The following is a 15115-nucleotide window of genomic DNA, read 5'->3' as shown; positions in this document are numbered from 1 at the left end:
TATATTTATAATTATTGAACTCTATATTCACAATTACGGAACTCTATGTTCATAATTACTGAACTATATGTTCATAATTAGAAAGTTATATATTCATAATTTTTGAATTTCATATTCATAATTGATACTGCTAATTATACGTAAGCACTATGAAATAACTCGAGACCAATTAAAGCAAGTAAATGTCTTTATTGATCACGGTAGAGGCCCTAAGTACAATCCACTTGGTTGCTCTGAGTACCGACTGACTGCGGTCGGGATTCTCTAACAACAACCTATCGATCGTCCAAAAGTCCCCTCCACTGTAGCTACTGTGGGTATTTATAGCCGCTGTGCCGGAGACAAAGATCCGGTCGTTCGGCATGCTCTCCACGTACCTCCACGTGTCATCCTCGCGGGTGCCCTGTCTGTCGATGTAGAGAGCCGCCACGTGTCTTTTATCAGCTCTCTCGCCAAAGGACTACCGCTCGGTGGTCGACACTGCCGCTCGGGCAACTCCCGACCGGGTTTTTCACGAGGAGCCCGACCTGTTACCTGCAAAAGATAAAAGAGAAAAGGACGAAGGCATCTCGGTCGTGGTGGAGCTATGTCGGTCGGGCTATTTCCTACCAAGAGCCCCCCAGCCCGGGCCTTTTTTATCGTCCGGGAAAAAACGGGACGGGATGAAGAAGCTCAACCGCCGGTCATAAACCCGACCTGCCAGCTGACATTCCTCTCCTCGCCACGTGTCGGCCACTGCGACTGCAACCGTCGCCTTGGAATCAGTGCGGGTCGTGTCAAGCAAGTGGGCTCGTTTCCCGCCTAAATGCTCTCCTATAAATAGGCCCTTGAGGCCCTCATTTGAACTTTCCTCACTCTTTTGCTTCAGTCGGTACTCTCAGAGAGCCCCGAGCAGAGCACCTTAGCAAGGCAGTCGAGCAAGGAAACCTTCAAGCTTTCAACCGCAAAGTTCCTCCACTCGGTAAATTCTCAACCCCTCCCTTTACTTTGCGCTTTCATTTATAAGTAGAACTGATAGGCCAACTAACTGTCCCGGACGTCTCAAGTCCCTTACTAACCCCGACCGACCTTTAGGTAGATCGAAATGACGGACTCTGACAGCCAGAACGCCTCGATCGCGGACTATGACGAGGAGGTCGAGTACCTCAGCGACGAGGAGGTGGACATCATGTCCTACTCTCCCGAGGTCATCCACCGACCGGCGCCAGCCCCCGAGCGGGCTTCTGAACAAGATAACGCGTCAAGCTCCTCTGGGTCATCGAGCTCCAGCTCAAGCGGATCGGGGAGTTCCGGCGAAGAGGAAGAAGAAGGAGCCTCATCAGGCAGACAGGGCTCCCCGCCCGAAGGCGTTAGGGAAACGCCTACCCGGGTGGTTGGGGACCACCCGGAAACTGCTCCTCGACGAGGCGACCGGGAAAATACTCCCGAGCCGGCCGAGGAAGACACAGCTGGGCCAAGCGCACCAGCAGCAACGGAGTTCGAATTCTTGAACAGCGAGAATGTCGAACAACAAATGAGCCGATTGACCAAAGGCGAAGCGGCTAGGATTGCTGAAAGGCTCAGAGGTCGGGTGGAATTTGACACGAGCCGAAAGTTAGGGAATGTGATCGATCGGCACCGGGGCAAGTGGATCGGGATGCATTACGACTCCCTGATGGCCCCGATCGCCATTCCCTTCCCCCCCCCCCCCCCCCTCTTGACGGCCTTCTTGGCATACTACCGGGTCGTCCCGGCTCAGATCTGCCCCAACTCGCACCGGATCATCGCCTGCTTTCCCCAGATATGCGCTCGGCACGAAGCCGCCTGCACGATGGAGTTATTCAACTACATCTACCAGGTCAAAGTTCTCCCGGGCAGCTACGGAGGCGGGTTTCTAATGCTGCAGTCTCGGGCGGACATGTGCGCCATCAAAGGCCTGCCCGGGAACAACAAGGGGTGGAAGAATAGAATTTTCTCCATCAAATACGATCCCTGGATCCTCCCGGTCGACCGCGCTTGGAGCACCCACTTTCGGAAACAAGTGGTGCCAGACGAGACACAAGCGCTCAAGGAGACGGTCGCTCGGATCTCGAGCGAGCTGCACGAGTATACAATCTTCCGAACGGCCGAGAGTCTCGAGGCGGCTAAACTCCCGCCCCCTACGTATGAGCTACGGGAAAAATATCTGCCTGTACCTATGGGCGTGACGGTCGCCAAGCCGTCGAGGCGGAAGAAGAAAGGTTTAACCCGATCTTCTCTTCCCGATCTAACTTTATATTCCGATCAATCTAACTTTGCTTCTTTATTTGCAGCCATGGCAGAGTTCGGAGACGAAGATGCCCCCCTTCCCCCGCCCGCCAAGATCTCCCTTGGCGGCAAGAAGAAGGCGAAGGCGAAGGCGAAGCCAGCCGGGGAAAAGGAGATCCCCTCGGCCCGACCGCTAAGCGCCTCGACCGTGACGACGGCCGAGGGCTTCATCGTCGAGCCCTCAGACGTCCTGGTCACCAGGGTGGAAGTCGCCCGTGGTAAGGAGAAGGTCTCCGACCGGGGCGTGACCGAGGTGGGCGGCATGAAACGCCGTCGAGAACAACGCAGTCCGAGCCCCTCGGTCGGGCGAGGGAAGGACGACACGTCTATATTGGCCCGGATTGGCAACGCCGGGCCAGCTAGGGAGGATCTGGGGAAGATGACCCCAACCCAAGTGGCCGAGAGGATTGGCCATGACCTGGCCGAGGTAAGCTTTCTCCCATTGCCTTTCTCTTTTGTACAAGTATCTTCATCGGGGCTAATCCCAAATATCTTTTTGTACCGCAGATTTCCCGAGCGGCCCAGCTCCTATAAGGTCGGGCCATGCTGGCCGAAGAAGCCGACCATCACAAGAAGACGGCCGCTCGTCGCTTGAAGGAAATCAAAGACATCCAGGCCGAGCTGGAGAAGGCCCAGAAGGGCCTAAAGAAGAGCGAGGAAGACCGGGTTCTCGCGGAGAAGGTCGCCCAACGGGCGATCGGGGAAGCCAAGGAGCTGAAGGCCCGACTCGACAATCCGAGCGAGCTGGTGCAGTCTGTCTTCAAGGACAGCGAGTCGGGCTCGGCGTTTCTCACAGCGGCCCGGGGAACAAAGGTCGGAGAGGACCTAATCCTCTCCTTTGGACGATGGGCCTTCAAAGCCGGGCAACGCAAAATGCTCGAGCGAGCTCGTACCCGGATGGAGCAAGCTCTTGAAGGAGACGACCTCCAACTGGTCCTATCGACCTTGCCCCCAGACCTAGCTGACCCCGGTCCCTCTCCCTTCGCTCCGAAAGAAAAGGCGGCCGAGCCTGGTGGATCGTCTGCGGCCACTCCGAGCGGGAAGGAAGCGGCTGCTGGAGCTCAGGAAGTAAAGAAGTAGAATAGGCTTCTTCTTTTTTGTAAAGGAACACTGATCGGGAGCCCGGTCCCGAATTTGTACCGGGCACTCTTTTTCAATTAATGAAACTCGTTTTTTGTTAAACTTATATTGTTCGTCTTTCTTTCTGCTTTTTTACTTTTAGTCATGCACATGCCGACCCTTAATGCTCGACCTCATGGCCTTTTGGCCAGGTCCTGCACTACTCGATCCGTTTGACGCCCGACCTTATGGCTCTATGGCCCGGTCGTGCATCCGAGATTTCGACATCAAACTGGCCAACCTGATCGGGTTTACCCGGTCTCCAGGCCTTGTCAAAAAAATTTTTGAAAATAAGTAAGCCTCTACGGTCGGGATATTTCCGAACGACGGGCCTGTAAATACTTCCTTCATCCCAGCCCCCACATTATTGTGCGCTCGAGGCACGAGTGGGTGCAATAGTGGACAAGAGGTGATCAGATCGGGGAATTATGCTGTGTGCTCCTGGCTTCCCCGACCGGTGGCGTGACTCGAATGTCCGCCGATGTGGAGCGCGTCTGACCGGTCGATAAATTCGCCCGGTCGGTGTAGCTTGAAGATAAATTGATCTACGTGCACCGAAGGTAAAGAAAATGACCGACCGGGCCGCCGCATGCAAGCGGTCAAGCAATCACCGATCGTATATACATTAAAACATTCCCGCTCGCAGGCGGTTAATATCTACAAACATAGGAACTTAACTACAAACGACGACCGGGACCTACACACAGGTCAAGCCCCCTCTTCGTCCAAAGATTACAAAAAAATAGGCTTAATGCCTAAACATAACGAGGTGCTCGGAATTCCAAGTCCCCTCGATTACCCGACCGGTTGTCGTCTCCAGTCGGTATGTACCCGGCCGTATGATCGCGCTGATGATGTACGGCCCTTCCCAGTTTTGAGCTAGCTTTCCGCCCTCTAAAGGTTGACTGGCCTCCCTTCGTCGCAGAAGATAATCTCCAACCTGAAAATAACGAGGGTTGACCCGAACGTCTTTAGAACTCTTAACACGCTTCTGGTATTCGGCCATACGCCGAGCGGCTAGCTCTCTTTTTTCTTCGACCGCATCGAGGTCTACGGCCATCGCATGCTCATTCTCCTCCGCATTGTAGGTTCTCTCTCGATCAGTCGGGATCCAAGCCTCGATCGGGAGTCGGGCTTCAGCTCCATAAACCAGGGCGAAAGGGGTCTCCAAAGTAGCTTCCCTCGGGGTCGTCCGATAAGTCCATAAGACATATGGCAACTCATCGGCCCAACTACGACCTGCCGAATGCAGCTTCTTTTTTAGACCTTCCAAAATCGTCCGGTTTGCATTTTCCACTTGACCGTTTCCCTGCGGGTAAGCCACCGACGATCGGATGTGAGTCGTCCCGATCGTGGCCAAAAAGTTCTGGAAGTACTGGCTTACGAACTGGTGGCCATTGTCACTGATGAGATGTACGGGCACGCCAAAGCGGGAAACCACATTTCGCCAGAGAAAACGAGCACATTGCTGAGAGGTGATCGTGGCTAGGGGCTCGGCTTCTATCCACTTGGAGAAATAATCAATGGCGACAATCACGAACCTTCTCTGACCAGAGAGCTGAGGGAAGGGGCCCAAGATATCCACCCCCCACCTAGCGGAAGGAATTGCGGTCGTGATTGGTTGATAGAAGGTTGCCGGTCGTCCAGGCATCCGGGCGTACAGTTGGCACGTCTCGCATTCCCGAGCTAACTTTTCACAGTCTAGCTGGAGGGACGGCCAATAGTACCCGATCAGCATGATACGACGGGCAAGCGATCGGCCTCCTTGATGCGAGGAGCAAATTCCCGAGTGGAGTTCTTTCATGACTAAATCGGCCTCAAATGCGGTCAAGCAACGCATGAGAGGGCCTCCATATGATCGCCTGTAGAGACGGCCGTTCAAGACTTGGAACCTCGGGGCTCTCAGTCGGGCTTTTCGAGCACGCTGAGGGTCATCGGGAAGTCGACCGTGCTCGAGGAATTCCTTCAGATCAGTGATCCAATTGTCTTCTACCGGTTGGATTGGATTGACCGGTAGACGATGGATGCTGTGTCTCGGGATCACTAAAATCCGAGCTATCTTCGACATATGTTCCGGGGCGTCTTGAGCCAATTTAGATAAGATATCTGCGTCGGCATTATCCAATCGGGGTATATGTCGGACGGTATACCCCCGGAACTGAGCAAGCTTCTCCATGGCAAGGTCTCGGTATAGCTGCAAACGCTCTCCATTGACTTCATAATCCCCGAGAACTTGCCCGACCACGAGCGCGGAATCCGTTTGAGCCCGGATGTATTCAGCCCCCAAATCCCGAGCACACTGTAAGCCATTAACAAAGGCTTCGTATTCGGCTTCATTATTGGTCGGGTGGAACTGATACATGAGGGCAAAATAAACCTTGAATCCTTCCGGGCTCGTGACCACCACCCCTCCTCCTGCTCCTTTCTTGCTACTCGACCCGTCAGTAGCCAACGACCACCACTCAGCCTCGGGATCCGCTACCTCGGGGGGTCGGGTATCCCGGGCGGTGCACTCGACCAAGAAATCAGCAAGGGCCTGACCTTTGATAGCTGGTCTTGGTCGGTATTCGATCGCGTATTGTGTCAGCATTAACGCCCACTTGACTAGGCGGCCGGATGATGAAGCGGTTCGGAGGACTGGCCCGATCGGCTGATCGGTCAACACGCGAATTGCTCGACCTTGGAAGTAGGGAGCCAACTTCTTCGCGGCAATGTATAAGGCGTAGACGACCTTCTCTAGCCGGGAGTACCGGAGCTCGGGACCATGTAGCGCGTGGCTTACATAGTACACCGGTCGCTGGACCCCTTCCGGATCGGTTCGGCACAACACTGCGCTTACTGCGCGATCGGACACGGCGAGGTACACGTCTAGCTCTTCTCCGAGCTCAGGCTTTGAGAGCACGATCGGTGACATGAGATATTCCTTCAGCTCATCAAAAGCCGCTCGGCACTCTTCGTCCCAGACGAATCCATTAACCTTCCGCAATACCTTGAAGAAAGGTAAAGCGCGCTCGGCTAGCTTGGAGAGGAACCGGCTGAGGGCTGCCAACCGGCCGGTCAATTGCTAGACTTCCCGAACGGTGGAAGGTGGTTGCATGTCCAGAATCGCTTTTACTTTGGCCGGGTTGGGCTCAATTCCTCTCTTGGTCATCATATAGCCGAGGAACTTGCCGGTCTGAACCGCGAATGTGCACTTGGTCGGGTTCAGCCGCAACTGGTACTTCCTCATGATCTGGAAGCACTCCTGGAGATCCCGGGTGTGGTCGGATCGGTCCCGACTCTTGACCAGCATGTCATCGATGTAAGCTTCCATCGTTCGGCCCAATAGATCGGCAAAGAGCATGTTGACCATCCTCTGGTAGGTCGCCCCTGCGTTCCGGAGACCGAACGGCATCACTCGGTAACAATACAGCCCGTCCGGGGTCACGAAGGCTGTCTTGCTCTCATCTTCATGGTGCATCATGATCTGATGGTATCCCTTGAAGGCATCCATGAAGCTCATTAATTCGGCCCCGGCCGTCTCGTCGACCATCTGGTGTATGCTCAGTAGAGGATATGGGTCAAGCGGACAGGCCTTGTTGAGGCCCGTAAAATCGATGCACATCCTCCATGCTGGGGGCTTAGGAACAAGAACGATATTTGCCACCCACTCGGGATAAACCACCGGGCGGATGTGCTCGATCGCCGCCATCTTTTTGACTTCTTCTCTGACAAATTCGCGGCGATCGGAGGAAAGGTGTCGTGTTTTCTGCACGACCGGCTTGGCTGAGGGATCGACGGCCAATTTGTGACAGATGACCGATCGATCGATCCCGGGCATGTCTTCAGGCCCCCACGCAAAGATATCAGCATACTCCCGGAGTATGGCCAAAACTTCTGCTCGAAGCTCGGGGGTGAGGGCTCGGCCAATCTTGATCTTCCTATCCGGGCGGTCCTCGGACAGTGGAACTTCTTCTATTTCTTCGGAAGGCTCAGGTTGTTCCTTCCGATCCTTAGCCTCCTCCTTGGCTATGGTGTTCACCCGGGAAGACGGACCGGAGTCGCGTCTATTAACCGCTCGGGTGTAACATTTCCGGGCGGATTGGACATCGCCACGGACCACACCGACCCCATTGGGGGTGGGGAATTTCATGCACAAGTGAGGCATAGAAATTATCCCACCGATCTTCATAATGGCGGGTCGGCCCAAGATTATGTTGTGGACGCAATGGAGGTTGACCACAACAAATTCCAGCTCCGTTTTGATCGATTTTGGAGGTGCGCCAATCTCGACCGGGAGCGCTATTTTTCCCTCGGGGTAAATAAGAGCCCCGGTAAATCCTGACAGTGGTACACCGACCGGAGTCAGCTCCTTCCTGTCGAGGCCAAGCTTCTCAAAGACGTCCAAGTATAGGACGTTCACACTGCTGCCCGTATCAACCATAACCCTCTGGACGTCTGTCCCCTTAACGTCAATCGTGACCACGAGCGCCTCCATGCCGTGGTCACTGCTGCTAAGTTGGTCTTCGAGGGTGAAGGTTATGGGCTCCATCTTCTGCCTCTTCCCGGTCTCCCGGGAATCCACTATAGCGACCGGGCAATTAGTCCGCGGTCGGGAAGCATCTTCCAGTCCACCAAAAATGACGTGGATGGTAGGCTTTCCGGACGGGCGGCTACCAGACGGAGGGTCAGGGTCCCGTCGGTCATCATGACGATCGTCCCTTCGATCGTCTCTTCGGTCCTGCCCTGGTCGATCGGAGCGGTGATGAGAACGCCTGTGATCTCTCTGATCGGTATTCCTCTTATTGTCTTCTCTCTTCCCCACGCACTTGTCCAATTTTCCCATGTTAAGCAGATCTTCCAACAATTGGCGTAAGTGGGTACACTCCTCGGTGTCATGCCCGGCGCATCGATGGTAAGCACAGTGCTTACTCTTGTCAGGGCCGTCTCGATCGGGATGGGGGAGTTTGATGAGATTGCAGGACTGGGCGTACTGCATGGCCTCCGCTGCGGATCGATTCAAGGCCGTAAACTCGCCAGGCCTGGTGCGGGATCGGGGGTTGTCATCTCCCGACCGATGTTCCGCCCGGCCGGCCGGTTTACGGGACGAGGAGCCGACCTCCTGCAAGCGCTTTACGGCGTTCGCCTCGCCGGCGTTGGCATAGTCTGTGACCCTCCGAAGGGCCTCCTCGTAACTGGTCGGGGGTGTAGGATGAAGTCTTGATACAAATGTCCCGCCCGGAGAGATATGTGAAGCATATGGGTGGCGGTCGCATCGTCCATAGGCTCGACCTCCCCGACCGCTGCCTTCCACTTGGCGAGGAAATCGGTCAAGCTTTCCCCTTCTAACTGCTTGGCCTTCTCAAGATACATGTAGGGCTTTCTCACCACCTTGGAAGTAATGAACTTCCTCACAAACTTGATCGCCAAGGTGTCAAATCTGTCGATCGAGCCCGGTTGTAAGGTCCGAAACCATTCTGCTGCTCGACCGGTGAGCGTAGAGTAGAATGCCCTACACATTACGGCGTCTGAAACGCCCTTCATCATCATGTTGCTGTAAAAATCATTCACATGGGCTTCAGGGTCTGCCCGTCCGTCATAACTCTTCTCTCCAGAGACCTTCAAGTCGAGCGGGTAAGGCTGGGCCATTACCGCTGCTGTGAAAGGCGTCTGGTGCAGGGTCGATTAGTTGACCGGGGGTGTTGCAGGGTACGCATTCCTGAGCTGCGCAACTTCCGCCTGGAGGTTATAGAGCAATCCTCGAGTTTCATTGAGCTCGGCGGCTTGGACGGCTTGGGCTGTTTCCCGAGCGCGTCGCCGTCGGTGTGATCTCGACCCGCTATGCCCAGATGAAGCCTCCTGACTAGCCTCCTGCATGTGCACGTCTTCCGGTTGGCGATTCGGATCTTGGGGTCCCAATCTTTGCCGCATTTCCGGTCGAAGACGGTCAAAAGCTACCGCTCGGGCAACTTCTTCAGGGTCCTCCGCTTGGGCGGGAACCTCTTCTGCTTGCTGGGCCTGCCGTGGTGCCTCCATCGCAACAGCACCCCCCGACCCCAACCGCGAACGAGCCGAGCGTCGAGCCCGGGAAATGGGCTGATGCTGCGGCTCTTCCTGAGCGGCCGGGTATACTGGAGGGGCGGCGGCTGGAGCCGTGTACGCAGGCGTGAACGGTGGGTAACCAACCGGAGGAGTGTAGTACATCGGTTGGCCTGGCCAATACCCATACGGTTGAGGTGGGACCGGGTACGGATACTGACCGGGATACATCATTGGTTGCGGGTATTGCTGACCGGGCGTCTGAAATCCCGGTTGTATGTAGTTCACCGGCTGTTGGGTGGCCGGGTATGTGTTTGATGGATGCGGGGGCGAGAGGTTGAGGTTCAGATCGACCGTCTGATCTTGCTGTTGGGTAGCGTGATGGTCAGATGAGCTCGCCGCATCGGCTTGGTCGTCGGCGAAGTTGTTGTATGCCCACGGATACATTGTTGCCAAGAGACCGAGTGCTCGTCAAGACGTAGCTTTGTTGCACCGGTCCCCACAGACGGTGCCAAAATGATACTGCTAATTATACGTAAGCACTATGAAATAACTCGAGACCAATTAAAGCAAGTAAATGTCTTTATTGATCACGGTAGAGGCCCTAAGTACAATCCACTTGGTTGCTCTGAGTACCGACTGACTGCGGTCGGGATTCTCTAACAACAACCTATCGATCGTCCAAAAGTCCCCTCCACTGTAGCTACTGTGGGTATTTATAGCCGCTGTGCCGGAGACAAAGATCCGGTCGTTCGGCATGCTCTCCACGTAGCCTCCACGTGTCATCCTCGCGGGTGCCCTGTCTGTCGATGTAGAGAGCCGCCACGTGTCTTTTATCAGCTCTCTCGCCAAAGGACTACCGCTCGGGCAACTCCCGACCGGGTTTTTCACGAGGAGCCCGACCTGTTACCTGCAAAAGATAAAAGAGAAAAAGGACGAAGGCATCTCGGTCGTGGTGGAGCTATGTCGGTCGGGATATTTCCTACCAATAATTATTGAATCTCTATATTCATAATTACAGAACTATATATTCATAATTATGAACAGTTTTGGAACTGTATCCACCTTGCAAGATGGATACGGTTCTACAACATAATTTGCGCCGCATAGCTGTGTGGACCATAAATAAAAAATATATTTTTAATATACTAAAAGTACATTATTTTGTACATAAAGTACATTTTTTTGGCAACACCATCTTTATGAGTAAAATATTTGGCAACAAGTCTGGCCTTGTACCCTTCGATATTGCCATTTGAGTCGTGTTTGGTCTTAAAAATCTATTTACACCCAACTCGCTTACAACCTTCAGGCAATTCAACAAGATCTCATACTTCATTATGTTCCATTGATTTTAACTCAACTTTCATAGCTTCGACCCATTTAGAACAAGTAGGATTATTGATAGCCTATGGAAATAAAAATGGATCTTCATTGATTCCAATATCAAAATCTGATTCTTGAAGATAAATCATATAATCATCAGATATAACATATCTCATTTGTCTTTGAGATCTTCTTAATGCTACTTCTGTAGAAATATTATTTGTGGGTTCACTGTTAACTTCATCATTGAGTGGTTGATCATTAATCTCATGGGTCATTAATTTGTTGTTCAAGTAAGTCATTAATTTGTTCAACCGTTGTAGGATGAACAATTCGAGTAACTCTAGATAAAGTAATTTGAATCATAGGAACAACAAATTGAGAAAAAGATATTAGAGAATCTTGCACCGTAACTTCTTTAAGTTCTACTTTTCGTGGTTCAACACTCCCACTTATGTTATCATTCTAAATGAAATTGGCATTACGCGAGGGGGAATATCATGGGAAGGGATATCTGCGTGGAGGACTCTTTGTGTTAGATGTTGTTGTTATTAGAAATCCCCATGCTACTAAGGGTCCTCCTCTGACCATTTATGATTTTATCCCAAATTGACATGGTCCAAACAACAACAACAACAACAACAACAACAACAACAACAACAATAATAATAATAATAATAATAATGCTTTTCTTTTGCTTATATCACTATCTCAGTTAATGTTTGACATGGTAGACTATGACATGTTGGCTTAAACTGTTTAAATATACTGAAAATATGAATTTGTTGCCAAACCTGTCAAGTGACTCATATTCTCAATGTGAAACAATGTTGGAGCTAAATTTGCTAGAAAATCATTCTCTTATTTAGATCATCATACCTCAACTGTGCTAGAGCTTATTCATACTAATTTAGTGGATTTCAAAAGCACTGAAAGTAGAGGTGGAAACCACTATTATATTTCGTTTATTGATGATTTCTCTTGTTTTCAACAAATGTATCTTTTGAGAACAAAAGACGAAGCCAAACAAAATTGTTTGATTTTTAAATCAGAAGTAGAAAATCAACTAGATAAAAAGATTAAAAGGCTTCGTTCTGATAGAGGAGGAGAATATAAAACAAATTTTCTCAAAAGTTTGTGTGAATCTTCTGGCATTATTCATGAGGTGACTGCGTGTTCCTTATACTCCCCAACAAAATGGCATAACTGAGGGTCTGTTTGGAAACCCGGAAAATGAGTCATTTTCCTTTCCTGTGTTTGGCTGTACAATGGAAAACTGTCTTTTGGTGTTTGCTTCATTTTCCAGAAAATGATGGAAAACTGTCTTTTGGTGTTTGGTTCATTTTTCAGAAAATGAACAGAATGGCATACTTAAACATTTTAATTATTATATACCGAATAATATATTTTTATTTTTGTTTGTAGAATATAACAATTTTTATTACAAATTATATGCAACATAAATTTTGGTTGTATTTAATTCTAATGTCATTGCTGTCTATCTTTCTAGTAATAAAACTATTGTCACAATATGACAATTTGACATCACAATTACATGTTAGAAACAACATAAATGCATAAATAATCAAGTCTTGAAAATTAAAGTCCACAAACTGTTAGGATCCAATATAACAAGTACTAAGATCCAACATAACCAACCAACTACAAAACATATAAGTCTTAAAGATTACAATCCAAGTCTTAACATGCATGTTAACCAACAAAAAAGACATACATAATTTAATCCGTAGAAGAAATAAATTTCTCAATCCATTTCCTCTTCAAACTTGCATTCTTTGCATTGAAAATTCGCGTCTGAACCTCATTTGTCATCAAGTATTCAAATACCTTACATAGGTCAACCTCATGAAAGTCATCACCTATGCTCATCACATCCGCAAACAACTTGCAGCACCCATAACAGTTGCACGCACATGATTTATATTCATCTATACAATCAAAATATTATAACAACAAATAACAACAATTAAAACTAACACATAACCACAAATTAAGCAAAGCATTTTATTATATAATCAGTAAAAAAAAAAATAGCAGCAACAAATTCACTGGTTTAACATAAAAAATCAAAATATTGCATCTGATTTCCGCAGAAACCAGTGAGTTTGGTTTTCCACATCGGAAACCAGTGAAGAAGTCATACCTTTGGAGAAAAAAAATCAAAAAGGAAAAATGATATACCTTGTAGCTTTTTTGGTGTTGGTGAAGCTTTTGTGGTTGCAGATTGTTGGAGGAGAAGTGTTGGTAGTTATCTGTTGAATGTTGAAGGAGGAGGTGAAGTGGGAGAAGAAGCAGTGAAGGCTTGAGCGGAAGATGGAAAAGGTGAAGTGAGAGAAGAAGGCTTGAGCGTGTTGATTGGAAGATGGAAATGACTTCCGCCAAAAAAAAAAGGGAAGTCATTTTCTGGATTTTAGCCCTCATTTTCCATTGACTAGCTAACATTTTTCTTTGACTATTTCATTTTCAGCCTTCCCAAACACCAAAAACTCGGAAAATGATTTCCAGAAATCATTTTCCGGGTTTCCAAACAGACCCTGAAAGAAAAAACTGCACACTCAAAGAAATGATTAATGCTATGTTGATCAGTTCAGGTGTTCCAGCTCATTGTGGGGAGAAGCTGTCCTAACAGCAAATCACATACTGAACAAGTGAACAGAGTACCCCATAAAGGGTTTGAAAAAACTCTATATGAATTGTGAAAAGAGTTAATTCCAGCAATGGTCCTCTGACTATTGCGATTTTCCAAAATTGGTCCTCATATTTTAATTTGGACAAAATAGACCCTTGACTATTAAATTTGTTTCAACATTGGTCCTTCCGTTAGAGATCAATTTGTTAAGCGTTAATAGAAAGGCTAAAATGGTCTTTTCCTTAGCTATTGCTTTCTTCCTAGCTTGTTCGACCACCGGCCATCTTCTGCTTCTCTATATATATATATATATATATATTTTTTTTTTTGCTTCTTCTCGCAATCATAGCCTTAATTTCAATTCTGAATTTGCATAGGAAGAAAGAAAGAAATTTGCGAACTTTATTGTTTCTAAGCGAGCTTTGTGTGTGTGAAGAGGCCTAAGTGGGTGGTGGGGGAGAAAGAGGGGTGTGTTTGAGAGAAGATGGGGAGATCAAAGAGGAGTAATGGCGGCGGCGGCGGCCTTGGGCGGCTCTGTCGGTGGTCGTCGTCGCGGATTGTTCGGGTTTCTCGAGCTTCGGGGGGGGGGGGGGGGGGGGGGGAAGACAAGTGTAGCAAGGTGTGGATTTCCAAGGGGTTGAGGGACCGCTACGTGTGCCTCTCCGTCAACACGGCGGTGCAGTTCAACGATTTGCAGGACCGCATCGGGTACAACAGCCGAGCAAGGCGGTGGAGTGGTTGTTGAAGGCGACGTCGCCGTTCATCGATGAGCTTCCTTCTTTAAATTCCTTGTTCCCTGATTCGCATACGCTTCAGCTTATCAACGAGAGAAAGCCTAACGGCGGCGGAGTAGAGCCGGCGCCGCAGCATAGTAGCCCGTCGAACACCAGTGAAGGCTCGGCTGGGCTCTCGCTTTTCCGATCCGAGTCGCGAATCTTGGCTCCTGCGGATAATTGGTTCTAAATTTTGAAGAATTTGAACTCAAAATGAAAATTTGTGTAATGAAACCTTTAGTCTGCTTTTGATCAATGTATGGTCATGTTATGGTGTTCGTTTTTGCAAACTTTTTTTCTTCGTTGGGAGTTTAAAAGTGATTCAGATAAAACAGAGAGCAGACGATGACCACTGGTCAGACAAGAGAGGAAGAAGAAAGCAATAACTAAGGAAAAGACCATTTTAACCTCTATACTAACGCCTAACAAACCAATCTTTAACGGAAGGATTAATGCTGGAACAAATATGATAGTCAAGGGTTTATTTTGTCCAAATTAAAAGACGAGGACTAATTTTGAAAAATTGCAATAGTCAGAGGACCATTGCTGGAATTAACTCATTGTGAAAATTAAAGGTCATGCCCCTAACCTCAAATATTTTAAAGTGTGAGGGTGCTTGTCAAATGTGGGACTCCCGTCGTTCAAAAGCCCTAACCTAGATTTATGTGCTTAGAAAACTGCAAATCGGGATCGATCTTAAAGTTTAAATCCCTTTATTTATGCTCAAATTGGGATCTTAATTTAAAAAGGATGAAAATACCCTTAATAATTCATATTTTGGCATATCTTAAAAGGAGGAGTGACCAACGTGATGAATATAATTTTGACACAAACAATAGTCGTAGACGAAAATTGGTACTAAAACAATAGTCGTTGATGAAAATTGGTATGAATTAAACACGTGAATCAAAACTGTCATTTTGCTAATACTCGTGGGACCAAA

This window comes from Ipomoea nil, unplaced genomic scaffold (assembly GCF_001879475.1).
Source record: "Ipomoea nil cultivar Tokyo-kokei standard unplaced genomic scaffold, Asagao_1.1 scaffold1074, whole genome shotgun sequence".
Classification (NCBI taxonomy): Eukaryota; Viridiplantae; Streptophyta; class Magnoliopsida; order Solanales; family Convolvulaceae; genus Ipomoea; species Ipomoea nil.
The sequence above is the reverse complement of the archived record's forward strand: the minus strand, read 5'-3'. Positions refer to the sequence as shown.